The 15,291-nt window shown below is 40.6% G+C and overlaps 1 protein-coding gene across 4 annotated transcripts in view; it reads right to left on the bottom strand.

The window, feature by feature from the left end:
• The window catches only part of agap3 (ArfGAP with GTPase domain, ankyrin repeat and PH domain 3), a 425,021-nt gene that overhangs the window by 86,630 nt on the left and 323,100 nt on the right, over positions 1-15,291 (bottom strand). The gene's annotated exons all lie outside the window — the stretch shown is intronic.

Here is a 15,291-nt window from a genome sequence, read left to right as displayed (position 1 = left end):
AAACTGTAGAAAATGTATATTATTTCCTTATTTCCTTTTTTACATACAACATTTTATATTAAGTCAATAGTGCAAAATGACTAAACAAAGGCCAAAACTACTATTGGCTCTTATTTCCAGAGTTTGTACACCCCTACACAATGACAAAAAAACAATATTGTAATTTAGAAAAAAACGTCAATCTAATCAGTGTGGTATCGGCCATATACTGATGCTATACTTAGTATCTTTACAGTTGGTATTATATATTGATCCGCCAACCCATGTTTACAACAACGCCGGAAATGTGTCCCGTGAAAAAACGTCCAACCGGAACTCCCTAATAACTAAAGTTCCTTGGGTGAATAATGTAAACTCACTACACCGGTATGTTTCAGCGCTTTCATGGCGAGTTTACTGACAGATGTAAGTAAGAACTTTACACTACTTTATATTAGAAATGGCAACAGCGGAGGAGGAATGTCCCATAACAAGAAGATAGAGAAAAAGAAGAAGCTTATCAACTCCGGTGTCGGCACAGACTACAAAGGCAGAGGCGCGCAAATTTTCAGGACTTATGCAGATCCCAAATACAGATCAGCAGGAACCAGAAGGTAAGAAAAGTTGGTTTTGCATAATATTGCGAAACAAAACGGCAGATAATATGTCTTACCTTATACACACACCATAATAATACTTGTATGTTGAAGCACAGTACAATCCATCAAGCGGTGCGGCTTCATAGCTTACCAAAGTCGTACTAAAACATTTTGATAGATTTTTGACTGTCGTGTGTAATATTCTATATTTTCAATGGAACATATACAATTTTGGTGTTGTTTACTTGAGTCATATTGCAGTCTACACATATCTCTTATGCGTGACTACCATCTACTAGTCACACTTATCATTTCACCATGCACCAAATAAAATAGCTTTGAGGTCGGCAAGCACAACCAAAATTATTCCATACATTAGGCGCACCAGGTTATAAGGCGCACTGTCGAGTTTTGAGAAAATGAAAGGATTTTAAGTGCGCCTTATAGTCCGAAAAATACGGTAATTGATTTTGTATATTGTCTATATCGCGCAACAAATGTTTATTTCTGAAATTTACCAATCTCTGGACCCATGGGACTTGGGCAGGAGTACCGTATTTTTAGGACTATAAGTCACAGTTTTTTTCATAGTTTGGCCGGGGGTGCGACTTATACTCAGGAGCGACTTATGTGTGAAATTATTAACACATTACCGTAAAATATCAAATAATATTATTCAGCTCATTCACGTAAGAGACTAGACGTATAAGATTTCATGGGATTTAGCGATTAGGAGTGACAGATTGTTTGGTAAACGTATAGCATGTTCTATATGTTATAGTTATTTGAATGACTCTTACCATAATATGTTACGTTAACATACCAGGCACGTTCTCAGTTGGTTATTTATGCGTCATATAACGTACACTTATTCAGCCTGTTGTTCACTATTCTTTATTGATTTTAAATTGCCTTTCAAATGTCTATTCTTGGTGTTGGGTTTTATCAAATACATTTCCCCAAAAAATGCGACTTATATATGTATTTTTCCTTCTTTATTATGCATTTTTGGCAGGTGCGACTTATACTCCGAAAAATACGGTAAATACTAATGGCAATGCAAGGGCATCAATTGCTTTATTTGGTACACCACAATGAAAAATAGGGGGATATGGCTAATTACTGGACCGCAAACTTACAGTTTGTAGCAAAAACATTCAGGCAAAATCTGTAAAAGTCAAGTGACGAGGATTTTTAAAAAAGCCCAAAAGGTAGAATCATGTACTTTTCCTCCGTCTCCAACAGCTTCAGTCATCGGTTGCCTTGGAAACACCTACGTACTTGCAACAGTCAATAAAGCTCAGACAACATATTGAGTCACTTGTTTTCTTCTACCACAAATCGCAAACTATTTGCATACTTTTTGACTGATCGCCCAATGCCTCGCAGAGGTTTTTTATTCATGAGAAATGTGCGTCAAAAAAGCAGGCAGGAAAAAAACCTGCTTTGCCTCCTGCTGGAGTGACTGTGCTGTGGTGCTTTCTGCAGAGTAAAAGACAGGTGTGGGGCCATCAGTGGACAAATGGACACCAAAGTTAGCCCCGGGGCGAAGCTATATGACTGTCTGAAAGTGAAAAGGGGGAAGGGAGGCTTTGTTTCTTGTAAGTGATTTTATAAATGTGATATTAACCTGTGCTACCGTTGGGCAAAGGGATAGGAGGGATGGGACAATGGGAGGGGGGTGTCAGCTTGCCATCCGTCTGATTTCCTGACATTTGACATCACTTTCCCTTTCTCCCCCCCACCCCCCGGATGCCATTATGAATCTGGGAGAGGAGAGGTTGGGGCCTGAGGGAAGCAAGGGAGGGAGGGCCGGTCGGTCGGTAGATGGGCCCCATATTGCTCCCCTCTTACCACCCTGTGTGGTGCTGGCAGCCTCCTCTATTGTTTCCCATCAAAAGCTCATTGTAGTGTGGCAAACTCCATTCATTTCCCTGAGCGCCGTCCCAGCCCCCGGGGGTGGAGTGCAGGAGGACAAGAGGCTCAGGGATTATTGCTGTTGTCGTTTGCCGGTTGCACATGCCGTAATGTGCAGCGCGGCGCCATTAGCCAGTGTACAACATTAGGCCTAATTCAGTCATTACCTTTAGGGAGATGGGGCTCTATTGGAGGAGTGGGATGGGCTCAGCGGGGGTTTGAAGATGCTAGCGTCGCGTGGGGGGCGGCGGGGTTGGTGGTTTTTGGAGTGCAGACTTAAGCTCAGACGGCTCGGGAATTTCGGAATTGGGCAAAAGTGCTGGGGACGACGTTGATTTGCTATAAAACTAGACTTTTTGGGGTCGCGAACCTGAAATATGACACTTCAGTAGCTGACGGTCCCAATTAAAATCATCATCACAGTAGAGCTGGAATCCAACTGGTACCTATTATTATGAACAATACGCACATTGAAACGCGCCTCTTATCCTCCGCCGTAATGTCCCTCTGATAATCAATGTAAAGTGTTGCATAGTGCAGGGCGCTCACACTTTGCCACTCCAGTGGACCTAAATGAAGCCCCCCGTCACTCCATTATCCTTGGCGAAGGTTGCAGGTTAAACACAAAATGCGATGATACCGAGACGCGGAAAGATTGATGGTTCGTGGGAGAATGAATGCGTCTTAGCCTGCGTAACCATTTCCATATTATTTAGAGAATGTGCTCATTTGTAAAAGCCGGTGTGCAAAAGGCGGGCGCACAAGTAGGAACATCTCTTGAATATTGAAGGACCGTTTTTGATTAAACCCCGGATCTTTTTTTTTTTTTAATGCTTGCATTCATAAGGGCAGCAATTCTTAATGCGCCGCATGCTTGCGTAGATCCTGCGAACCCTGTTAGATTTCAATCTTATGGGGGACGGGGGAGATCAAAAGCGAGCACATGATGTGATGTTTTTGTTTGTGTAAGAGTCTACAAAACCCGAAACCAGTGAAGTTGGCACGTTGTGTAAATGGTAAATAAAAACCGAATACAATGATTTGCAAATCCTTTTCAATCTATATTCAATTGAAGAGACTGCAAAGACAAGATACTTAACGTTCGAACTGGTAAACTTTGTTAGTTTTTGCAAATATTAGCTCATTTGGAATTTGATGCCTGCAACGTGTTTCAAAAAAGCTGGCACAAGTGGCAAGAAAGACTGAGAAAGTTGAGGAATGCTCATCAAACACTTATTTGGGACATCCCACAGGTGAACAGGCTAATTGGGAACAGGTGGGTGCCATGATTGGGTATAAAAGCAGCTTTCATGAAATACTCAGTAAAAGATGGGGCGAGGGTCACCACTTTGTGAAAAAATGTGTGAGCGCATTGTCGAACAGTTTAAGAACAACATTTCTCAACGACCTATTGCAAGGAATTTAGGGATTTCACCATCTACGGTCCCTAATATCATCAAAAGATTCAGAGAATCTGGAGAAATCACTGCACATAAACGGCCAGGCCGTGACCTTCGATCCCTCAGGCGGTACTGCATCAAAAACCGACATCAGTGTGTAAAGGATATCACTTCATGGGCTCAAGAACACTTCAGAAAACCACTGTCAGGAGCTACAGTTTGTCACTACATCTGTAAGTACAAGTTAAAACTATACTATGCTAAGCCAAAGCAATTTATCAACAACACCCAGAAACGCCGCCGGCTTTGCTGCGCCCAATTTCATCTAAGATGGACTGTTGCAAAGTGGAAAAGTGTTCTGTGGTCTAACGAGTCCACATTTCAAATTGTTTTTGGAAACTCGTGTCCTCCGGACCAAAGAGGAAAAGAACCATCCACACTATTATAGGCGCAAAGTTCAAAAGTCAGCATCTGTGATGGTATGGGGGTGTATTAGTGTCCAAGGCATGGGTAATTTACACATCTGTAAAGGCGCCATTAATGCTGAAAGGTACGTACAGGTTTTGGAGCAACATATGTTGCCATCCAAGCAACGTCTTTTTCATGGACGCCCCTGCTTATTTCAGCAAGACAATGTGCAGCCACATTCTGCACGTGTTACAACAGCGTGGCTCTGCAGTAAAAGAGTGCGGGTACTAGACTGGCCTGCCTGTAGTCTAGACCTGTCTCCCATTGAAAATGTGTGGCGCATTATGAAGCCTAAAATACCACAACTGAACAACTTAAGCTGTACATCAAGCAAGAATGGGAAATAATTCCACCTGAAAAGCTTCAAAAATTGGTCTCCTCAGTTCCCCAACGTTTACTGAGTCTTGTTAAAAGGAAAGGCCATGTAACACAGTGGTGAAAATGCAACTGTATCAACATTTTTGTAATGTGTTGCTGCCATTAAATTCTAAGTTAATGATTATTTGCAAAAAAAATGCGTTTCTCAGTTTGAACATTAAATATCTCGTCTTTGCAGTCTATTCAATTGAATATAAGTTGAAAAGGATTTGCAAATCATTGTATTCTGTTTTTATTTACGAAATACACAATGTGCCAACTTCACTGGTTTTGGGTTTTGTATTTCACATGACATCGTTAAGCATGTTCCAGATTAAAAAGCCAACAACAATAACCAAAATACGCCAGACTGTTACTAAACCCCAAATTTTGACCCCGTATGTCCGACTGACTTGAAATTTCTGACACCGTATAAAAACACCCACTGTAACTTTAAGGTGTTTTGGTGTTTCCCCTTTAGGGAACTGATAAGCACATTTGTGTGTAAACTTTGAGCAAGATTGGCTGAACAACATGGATGCCATTCAAGGATGTCTGCATTGTAGTGAAGGGTCGAACAATACTGAAACATTATGAAACACAAGCAGTGAGACTGTGTCCCTTGATACCCCGACGTGTGTGTCACTTTAAGAAAACGCCACGTAACCGATACAGCTGCTGTGTCGTTTGACTGACGTGCCGAACTACGTTTATCAAAAAGTGCTTCTCACGCCTTTCGAGTGACAGCTCGCACTGAAATAAGTCGCTTTTTCTCGCCATCATCGATCTTGATGGAACATTTCAGAGGCTTGAGGTCATTCTGAGATTACAGTACCAAATAAGGTTAATGTTCATCTATTCCTGTTTATTATTTGACTCTTTGACCAGTGTTGCCCATGTTATATTCCTTTTTCAGAGCTATTTGTTTAAAATAAAAATTATATATACTTTATTTTCTGGACCATAGGGCGCACCGGATAATAAGGCGCACTGCCGATAAATGGTCTATTTTCGATCTTTTTTCATATAAAAGGCGCACCGGATTATAGGGCGCATTAAAGGAGTCATAGTAGTATTATTATTTGTTTCTAAATGTAAAACACTTCCTTGTGGTCTACATAACATGTGATGGTGGTTCTTTGGTCAAAATGTTGCATAGATTATGTTTTACAGATCATCTTCAAGCCGCTTTCTGACCGTCGCTTCAGGATGCGCCGTTTTGTGGGTGGTCATTTTCAGGACTTATGCAGATCCCAAATACACATCAGCAGATACCAGGAGGTAAGAAAAGTTGCTTTTGCATAATATTGCGAAACTAAACGCCAGAAAATATGTCTTACCTTATACACACAACCTAAAAATACTTTTATGTTTAATGCGCCGACAATCCATCAAGCGGTGCGGCTTCATAGCTTACCAAAGTCATACTAAAACATTTTGATACATTTTTGAGTGCCGTGTGTAATGTTCTATATTTTCAATGTAATATAAAATGTTGGTGTTGTTATATTGCCATCATAGTGCAGTCTACACGTACCTCTTATGTTTGACTGCCATCTACTGGTCACACTTATCATTACACCATGTACCAAATAAAATTGCCTCGAGGTCAGTAAGCAAAACCAGAATTATTCCGTACATTAGGCGCACCGTGTTATAAAGTGCACTGTCGAGTTTTGAGAAAAAAAATTTTTTTTAGTGCGCCTAATATTTCGGAAAATACGGTGTGTATATATATATTTGCAAACTATTTATTTTATTTGCAGATCAAATGTAGTGACTGATTTAATCCAGTAGATGGCGTCGTTACGAAACAACACAGAATCAGTTCTGAGTCAATACAGCCGGTGAATGTGCCACACAATCACTAAGGCGTCATTTACCCAAATCCTTTTGGCCACCCAGGTAATTTATTCCAAGTGGTATCCTATCTCATCTTTCTGTGTCTGTGGTGCTCCAGAAAACAGGGTATGATTACGTGTATACTAGTTACAAATAAGGCAACTGATGCACAGATAGCCTTTTCCCGTGGCACCATGTTTTCCGCCTCCTGATGTGAAGGTGATGGCACGTTAGCGGGGTTTGATTTCGACGCCGGGCCATAATGAAGTTTGACATTTAGTTTGGAGAGAGCAGCAGAGCGCGATCAGGCCTTGATTAGCACGCTCTAATTGAGGATAATAGGAGGGAGGCGGTGATTGTTTCTAATTTTTGCCATTAATTGCAGCCGTTTGATTGAGGACAGGCAGGGCTGCCGTGTCAAGGGGCCTGGCGGCATCACGGCGCTCTCCTCGCACGCAGCCTTTTGAATAACAATGAAATATGTTGTCCAGTTTGTGTATGACATGATCCACTGGCGGCTTGCAGTTGAGAAGTCACAGCTGGAGAACGGTGACGGTGTTACTGCTTGCCTAGGGCCTCACTTAAGTCTAGAACGTTTGGCGAGTTTTGGGTGTTTTGATCCATGCTCGGGATCGCCGGAAATGGCTTCTCACAAATGTATCTTAACTGACACATTTCAGAATAAAATACCAAGACTCATAATGATCCAAAATAACCTTACACTCTCACCCAACTGCAACTATATATGTCTCATTTAAATAATGTGATTGATCCTCTCTCGAGTAATGACGCAAAAAAAGAAAAACAGAACGACTGAAGATAAGACTGTAAATAATGCACAAAGTCAGAGACATGATACAACAATATTGTTGTGTACTTTTAATCCTGTCTAATTTTAATTGTGGATGTTAAATGCGCCATAAAAGGAGTACAGATGGATATTAGCACGGTGCTAGATCTGGTGCAGCCACCTTCTTAATGTAACTGCACGTTGTCCTTCAAATAAACAAATACAAATACCAACAAACAAACAGGATACACGTGATGGGACAAGCCAAGGGGCCAAAGTGTCATGATTTCACGTGACACTTTGGATTTAATGAATAGTTTTTGTATTATTTCATGTCTAGTGCTTTTATTTTTGTTTTCCATTTCCTGTTTGCCTCCACTTCTTCTCTTGTCTGAGCACTGGCTCTCGCTCACCTGTCCCTGATTGGCAATCAGGATGCTTTTCATGCCAGCCCTGTCTTCAGATCATTTTGCTTTGCTTTGTACTTGACATGCAGCATAGCCTTCCCTATGCTTCCTGTGCACATCCGTGCTGCACTATTTCTGTTTTGTTTTCCCTTATAAGAGGCTTTTTGCTTGCTGTCGCTGCATTCTAGAGTCCATGCAAGACCCAAAATCAACATAACGTAAAAGCCGAATGCTCAGTTTGATCCTTCTCTGATCCTTGCGAAGAAGTGCAGTGGAATAACTCCTTGCAAGTTCTTGATGATAACCAACACCCTTTTTTTTAAAAAAACTAAAGCACAAAGACTCTGAATCAGGGGTGTCCAAAGTGCGGCCCGCAGCTAATTGTTTACCGGCCCGCCACACATTCTGGAAATACTATTGTAAAAATAAAAAAGAACATTAAAAAAAGTGGAATGAGGTGAAATCTAATGAGAAAAAGTTGCAATGTTGACACAAAAGCTGCCATGCAGGCTGTATTTTTTTCTTTAGTCTTTCTTCATTTTTCTTTTTTTGCCATTGCTCAAAAAATAAAAATAATGACAAAAAATCCATGTTATAATGGAAATATTTAACTTTAAAATGTTTTATGTGGTAAATATTGCATATACTGTGTAGTAGCCATATAAAAACTTCAAAGTTTTCTTTGACAAAAGCGCATAAAACAAACAAAATAATAGTTCCAGCATAAAATCGACAGATATATCTGAAGTTGATCTTTTAACTTAAGTGTTGAAAGTAAAAGAAAAACCTATTAAAAATGTATCACTTTATGAGTGGGGCACCTTTTGGATCCCAAATATATTTAGTGATTTTTTATTTATCTTTTCACTGTGATTACTCAAAAATATGAAATAATTAAAATCAATGGTGTCCTGCATTATTGATCTTTTAGGGCTCTAATTACTAAATACTGCATATTTCAGTTTTACTATAAAAAAACTAAGTTGTTTTTGACAGAAAAGCCATAAAACATTTTTTTTAATTTGTATTACTTTATATCAACTTAAAGTTGATATAGAGATTTACTGTAAGCGTTAAATAATTTAAAAAAATAATAATCTGATTTATTTTTAACATTTTAATGACTGAGACCCTTTATGGTCCCCGTGACCCCTAAAGGTAAAATAAATAAAAAATGCATATATTTTGTTATGGTTTGAAAATGAAAAATATCAAAATGGCCCCCACATGCTTTAATTTTTCCGTGTGCGGCCCTCAGTGGAAAAAGTTTGGACACCCCTGCTCTAAATAATGGGGCGCAGATGGTAGAGCAGCCGTGCCAGCAACTTGAGGGTTCCTGGTTCGGATCCAGCTTCCACCATCCTGGTCACGTTGTGTCCTTGGGCAAGAAACTTCACCCACCTTGCTTCTGATGGGTCATGGTTAGCGCCTTGAATGGCAGCTTCCGCCATCAATGTGTGAATGTGACGTGTAATGTAAAGTGGTACGGGTATTGTGCGGGTATAGTAAAGCGCTATATAAATACAGATAATTTACTATTTACCATAACTAATCCAGGAATCAAACCCACGTCACGCTAGGTCACTAATGAAGACACGCATACATTTAATTACCGTAAATTCTGGACTATAAGCCTCTACTTTTTTTCTACACTTTGAACCCTGTGGCTTATAGAACGGTGACGGGCATAATATAAAAAAGTAAAAAAAACAAAACAAGCAAACACAGTAAAAAGGTGTGTTTTGTTTGTGCTACGGCGCCATCTTTTGAATGAGTTCGCTCACTACAAATGCTGCAGTGTCCTTCCATTTAGTGCTTTTAACCGGAAGTAGAATACCGTTCAGTCTTCTAGCCGTCGATAGCGAATCTACTCGTATAGATTCCTCATTCATACCTCAAAGCAACGTTTGTAAGTTTTACAATAAAACTAAAAGTGTTCATACTTACTAAACCGTCTCATGTGTGATGTCTGTAGGAGTGTTTTCATTCATATTTGTACGTGCTATCGTAATGTAATAATGCTAGTGTCGTTAGCATTAGCTACAATGCTAACACCTTTACAAGTGTCTGTGTTAGTATTGTTAAAGCCCCACTTAAGAACCTTCAGTTGGTTGATTTTGGCCGTGCCAGTGGACAAAAGTGGTAGTGTTTTGCCAGAAGAAGACCACATTTCCCTTGAGGACAAGCGCACAAATATAACGTCTGTAATGGCTATGCTGACGTTAAACAGCAGACACAATCAAGAAATTATCTTGGATTGCGCTACAAACATGACATCCTCTTGGCATTATCTCAATGAGCTTCAAGAGGTAATCACCTGAAATGGATTTCCCTTCACAGGTGTGCTTGAAGCTCATCGAGAGAATGCCAAGAGTGTGCAAAGCAATAATCAGAGAAAAGGGTGGCTATTTTGAATAAACTACAATTATAAAATATGTTTTCAGTTTTTCACATTTTTTTGTTATGTACATAACTCCACATGTGTTCATTCATAGTTTTGATGCCTTCAGTGACAATCTACAATGTATAGTCATGAAAATAAAGAAAACGCATCCAATGAGAAGGTGTGTCCAAACTTTTGGCCTGTACTGTATATCTGCCGCTAATATTAGAACACCTAAAATGTTAGGGTTTGCGCTCTATAGTCCAGTTCAGTGTTTTTCAACCAGTGTGCCGTGAGATACAGTCTGGTGTGCCGTGGGAGATTATCTAATCTCACCTATTTGGGTTAAAAAAATGCTTTGCAAACAGTAATTATAGTCTGCAAATTATGTGTTGTTGTTGAGTGTCGGTGCTGTCTAGAGCTCGGCAGAGTAACCGTGTAATACTCTTCCATATCAGTAGGTGGCAGCAGGTAGCTAATTGCTTTGTAGATGTCGGAAACAGCGGGAGGCAGCGTGCAGGTAAAAAGGTGTCTAATGCTTAAACCAAAAATAAACAAAAGGTGAGTGCCCCTAAGAAAAGGCATTTAAGGCTTCGCAGAACGAAACTAAAACTGAACTGGCTACAAAGTAAGCAAAAACAGAATGCTGGACGACAGCAAAGACTTACTGTGGAGCAGAGACGGACGGCGTCCACAAAGTACATCCGTACATGACATGACAATCAACAATGTTCACACAAAGAAGGATAAAAACTACTGAAATATTCTCGCGGGAAATATCGCTCAAAGGAAGACATGAAACTGCTACAGGAAAATACCAAAAAAAGAGAAAAAGCCACCAGAACAGAAGCGCAAGACAGGAACTAAAACACCACACACAGGAAAACAGCAAAAAACTCAAAATAAGTCACGGCGTGATGTGACAGGTCGTGACAGTACACCTACTTTGAGACAAGAGCTATAGTGATGCATGGTTGGTTATGGTTTAAAGTCATATCCAACAATTGCGACAACGACTCTTTACTGTCAACCGAGTTTCGTTTTTTAATGATTTCTGCTGGTGGTGTGCCTCCGGATTTTTTCAACACGAAAAATGTGCCTTGGCTTAAAAAAGGTGGAAAAACACTGGTCCAGATGATACAATAATGCAATTGCTTCTTTTGCAAGTAGAAGGAAAAATCATGAATATGACTGAAAATAACCCACAAAGTCAAGAGAAATTGCAGTAAAAGAGCAGAATAGAAGTAATGGGACAAGCAAACGTGGCAAAGCATGAATGATCAGGGGAATGGCGCCGAAGTCCAAATGGCGTAGTGCGAGTACTTGAGGTGGAGAGAAGGTATCTCCTTGGTTATGTTCCAGGTACAGGATGAACACGCCCAGGGTCATGTTCCACAACATTAGAGTGCAGATATTGATAATTAGAGGTGTTCATGACTCCCCCTTTCCCCCGTTGCACTCCCACCCAGAGGGGCAGCGCTCCCCTTTAACCTCAAGCGACATTAAACAAATGCTGGCTGTCACTTGGGAGGCAGGTTCCAGCCATACGGAGCTGTGCTGCCGGGACAGACGTTAGGATGGAGAGGAAGGAGGCAGCCGAGGGTGGGAGGTTGTCGGCGAGGAGGGGAGGCAGTGGTGGGGAGAGGCATACGGAGGACCCCCGTGCCCCCAGCTGTCTGAGCCAGCTAATGACTCGTCTCATGGGGGCTGTTGTAGGCGAGCAGGGAAATTGAAACAGACGCCCGGACCAGGAGCTGCTACATGTGTGGCAGCGTGCCGCCATTCAAGACAACACTCAGCACAAGCAGCACAGCTAATGTGACGCAACGTGCCGCTTTTTTCTCTCGCTTGGACGGCTGAAACATTAGGAAAGACTATAGTTTAAGTGATTACACATGGACAATCCACAATGTATGCCCCCTGATAAAAGCTCAACTAGAATGTCGGGGGGATTCTTACATGGCTGTTTAGTGTGTCAGACCTTCCGTAAGACATTGACGGTGCAGCTGCTAAAGGTTTTATGATAGTGAGAGTTTTGTTTTAAACATGCTCAACAAGTTATATTTAGATATGTCTGGGGTTGTACAGTATACCGGTATTAGTATAGTACCGCGATAATAATGAATCATTTTCGGTACTTTACCGCCTCTAAAAAGTACTGGTCCCTGGACACATGAGGACTTTATGTACCAACCCCGTTTCCATATGAGTTGGGAAATTGTGTTAGATGTAAATATAAACGGATTACAATGATTTGCAAATCATTTTCAACCCATATTCAGTTGAATATGCTACAAAGACAACATATTTGATGTTCAATACTGGTAAACATTTGTTTTTTTGCAAATAATCATTAACTTTAGAATTTGATGCCAGCAACACGTGACAAAGAAGTTGGGAAAGGTGGCAATAAATACTGATAAAGTTGAGGAATGCTCATCAAACACTTATTTGGAACATCCCACAGGTGAACAGGCTAATTGGGAACAGGTGGGTGCCATGATTGGGTATAAAAGTAGATTCCATGAAATGCTCAGTCATTCACAAACAAGGATGGGGCGAGGGTCACCACTTTGTCAATAAATGCGTGAGCAAATTGTTGAACAGTTTAAGAAAAACCTTTCTCAACCAGCTATTGCAAGGAATTTAGGGATTTCACCATCTGCGGTCCGTAATATCATCAAAGGGTTCAGAGAATCTGGAGAAATCACTGCACGTAAGCAGCTAAGCCCGTGACCTTCGATCCATCAGGCTGTACTGCATCAACAAGCGACATCAGTGTGTAAAGGATATCACCACATGGGCTCAGGAACACTTCAGAAACCCACTGTCAGTAACTACAGTTGGTCGCTACATCTGTAAGTGCAAGTTAAAACTCTCCTATGCAAGGCGAAAACCGTTTATCAACAACACCCAGAAACGCTGTCGGCTTCGCTGGGCCTAAACTCATCTAAGATGGACTGATACAAAGTGGAAAAGTGTTCTGTGCTCTGACGAGTCCACATTTCAAATTGTTTTTGGAAACTGTGGACGTCATGTTCTCCGGACCAAAGAGGAAAAGAACCATCCGGATTGTTCTAGGCGCAAAGTTGAAAAGCCAGCATCTGTGATGGTATGGGGATGTATTAGTGCCCAAGACATGGGTAACTTACACATCTGTGAAGGCGCCATTAATGCTGAAAGGTACATACAGGTTTTGGAGCAACATATGTTGCCATCCAAGCAACGTTACCATGGACGCCCCTGCTTATTTCAGCAAGACAATGCCAAGCCACGTGTTACATCAACGTGGCTTCATAGTAAAAGAGTGCGGGTACTAGACTGGCCTGCTTGTAGTCCAGACCTGTCTCCCATTGAAAATGTGTGGCGCATTATGAAGCCTAAAATACCACAACGGAGACCCCCGGACTGTTGAACAACTTAAGCTGTACATCAAGCAAGAATGGGAAAGAATTCCACCTGAGAAGCTTAAAAAATGTGTCTCCTCAGTTCCCAAACATTTACTGAGTGTTGTTAAAAGGAAAGGCCATGTAACACAGTGGTGAACATGCCCTTTCCCAACTACTTTGGCACGTGTTGCAGCCATGAAATTTTAAGTTAATTATTATTTGCAAAAAAAAAAAAAAACTTATGAGTTTGAACATCAAATATCTTGTCTTTGTAGTGCATTCAACTGAATATGGGTTGAAAATGATTCGCAAATCATTGTATTCCGTTTATATTTACATCTAACACAATTTCCCAACTCATATGGAAACGGGTTTGTATGACCAATGTATGATCCTGTAATGACTTGGTATCGGATTGATACCCATGGTATCATCCAAAACTAATGTAAAGTATCCAAACAACAGAAGAATAAGTGATTATTACATTTTAACAGAAGTGTAGAAAGAACATGTTAAAAGAGAAAGTAAGCAGATATTAACAGTAAATGAACAAGTAGATTACTAATTAATTTTCTACCACTTGTCCTTAATAATTTTGACAAAATAATAGAATGATAAATGACACAATGTTACTGCATATGTCAGCAGATAAATTAAGAGCCTTTGTTTGCTTATTTACTAATAAAAGACAAGTTGTCTTGTATGTTCACTATTTTATTTAAGGACAAACTTGCAATAAGAAACATATGTTTAATGTACTGTAAGATTTGTTGTTAAAATAAAGCCAATAATGCCATTTTTTGTGGTCCCCTTTATTTAGAAAAGTACAGAAAAGCATCGAAATAATTTTGGTACCGGTACCAAAATTTTGGTATCGGGACAACACTAGATATGTCACAAGTTCACACTTCCATTATTCAACCTGGCTGAAAAGGAGCACAAAGAAGCCAAGCTTATTATATCAGTCTTTCTGCCTTTCGCAATTACTTATAAGCATTTCAAAGAATAAAACATAAAAGTGAATTAAAACTAAGTAAAATAAACATAATATACAATTAAATTAAAAGTATGAATAAAAGATACATTAATATATCATTGTTTTGTTTGAGTTCCTTGCTTAATCCTGTCCATAATACCAAACATTAGCCTTGTGTTCATTGAGATCATACTTTAGCTCTATTATAGAGACAGTTTGACTCTGGAACAGATCAATTTCATGTTTATTCGTCCCTTTTAAACATTCCCATCCAAAACCACCTATTAAAACTAAAGAGGTTGCACTGTAATTGTGACACTAATGTGTTTTTTATTTAGTGCTGCCACTGGAAAATATTTAATATGCACGCAAAATTCCCACTTTTGATCTCAAGGGCCCACAAATTTGAGTCATTCTGCTTGTTGGCGTGCTGCCGCTGATGGAAAATGACGGAAGTAGCGGCGGCGTCCAGCCAGAATTGATCGTACAGTGGGTCCAAATGAGAGCCGGGAGCCAACTACGAAGGCCGCGCATGCAGTCGGACTCCTGCAGCGCTCGTAAAGTGCGCTCTTTAAACTGCCGGGGCTCCTGGGAGAAGGAAGGATGGAGGGGACGGGTGGGGGTGCACGGTGGAGCACAGGAGGGGTGGGGTGGGGGGGTGGGGTGGGTAACGCTGCCGTTGCTGCCGCCGCCGCGCTAATGAGAACTACCAGAGTGCAAACATGCATGGAAATGACTGTTATTCTGTTGATGTGCATTTAAGTGCTTTTTTACTGCCAACCAC

The sequence above is a fragment of the Entelurus aequoreus genome, linkage group LG16 (genome assembly GCF_033978785.1).
Source record: "Entelurus aequoreus isolate RoL-2023_Sb linkage group LG16, RoL_Eaeq_v1.1, whole genome shotgun sequence".
NCBI classification, from domain to species: Eukaryota; Metazoa; Chordata; class Actinopteri; order Syngnathiformes; family Syngnathidae; genus Entelurus; species Entelurus aequoreus.
This window is presented reverse-complemented; position numbering and strand designations above follow the sequence as displayed.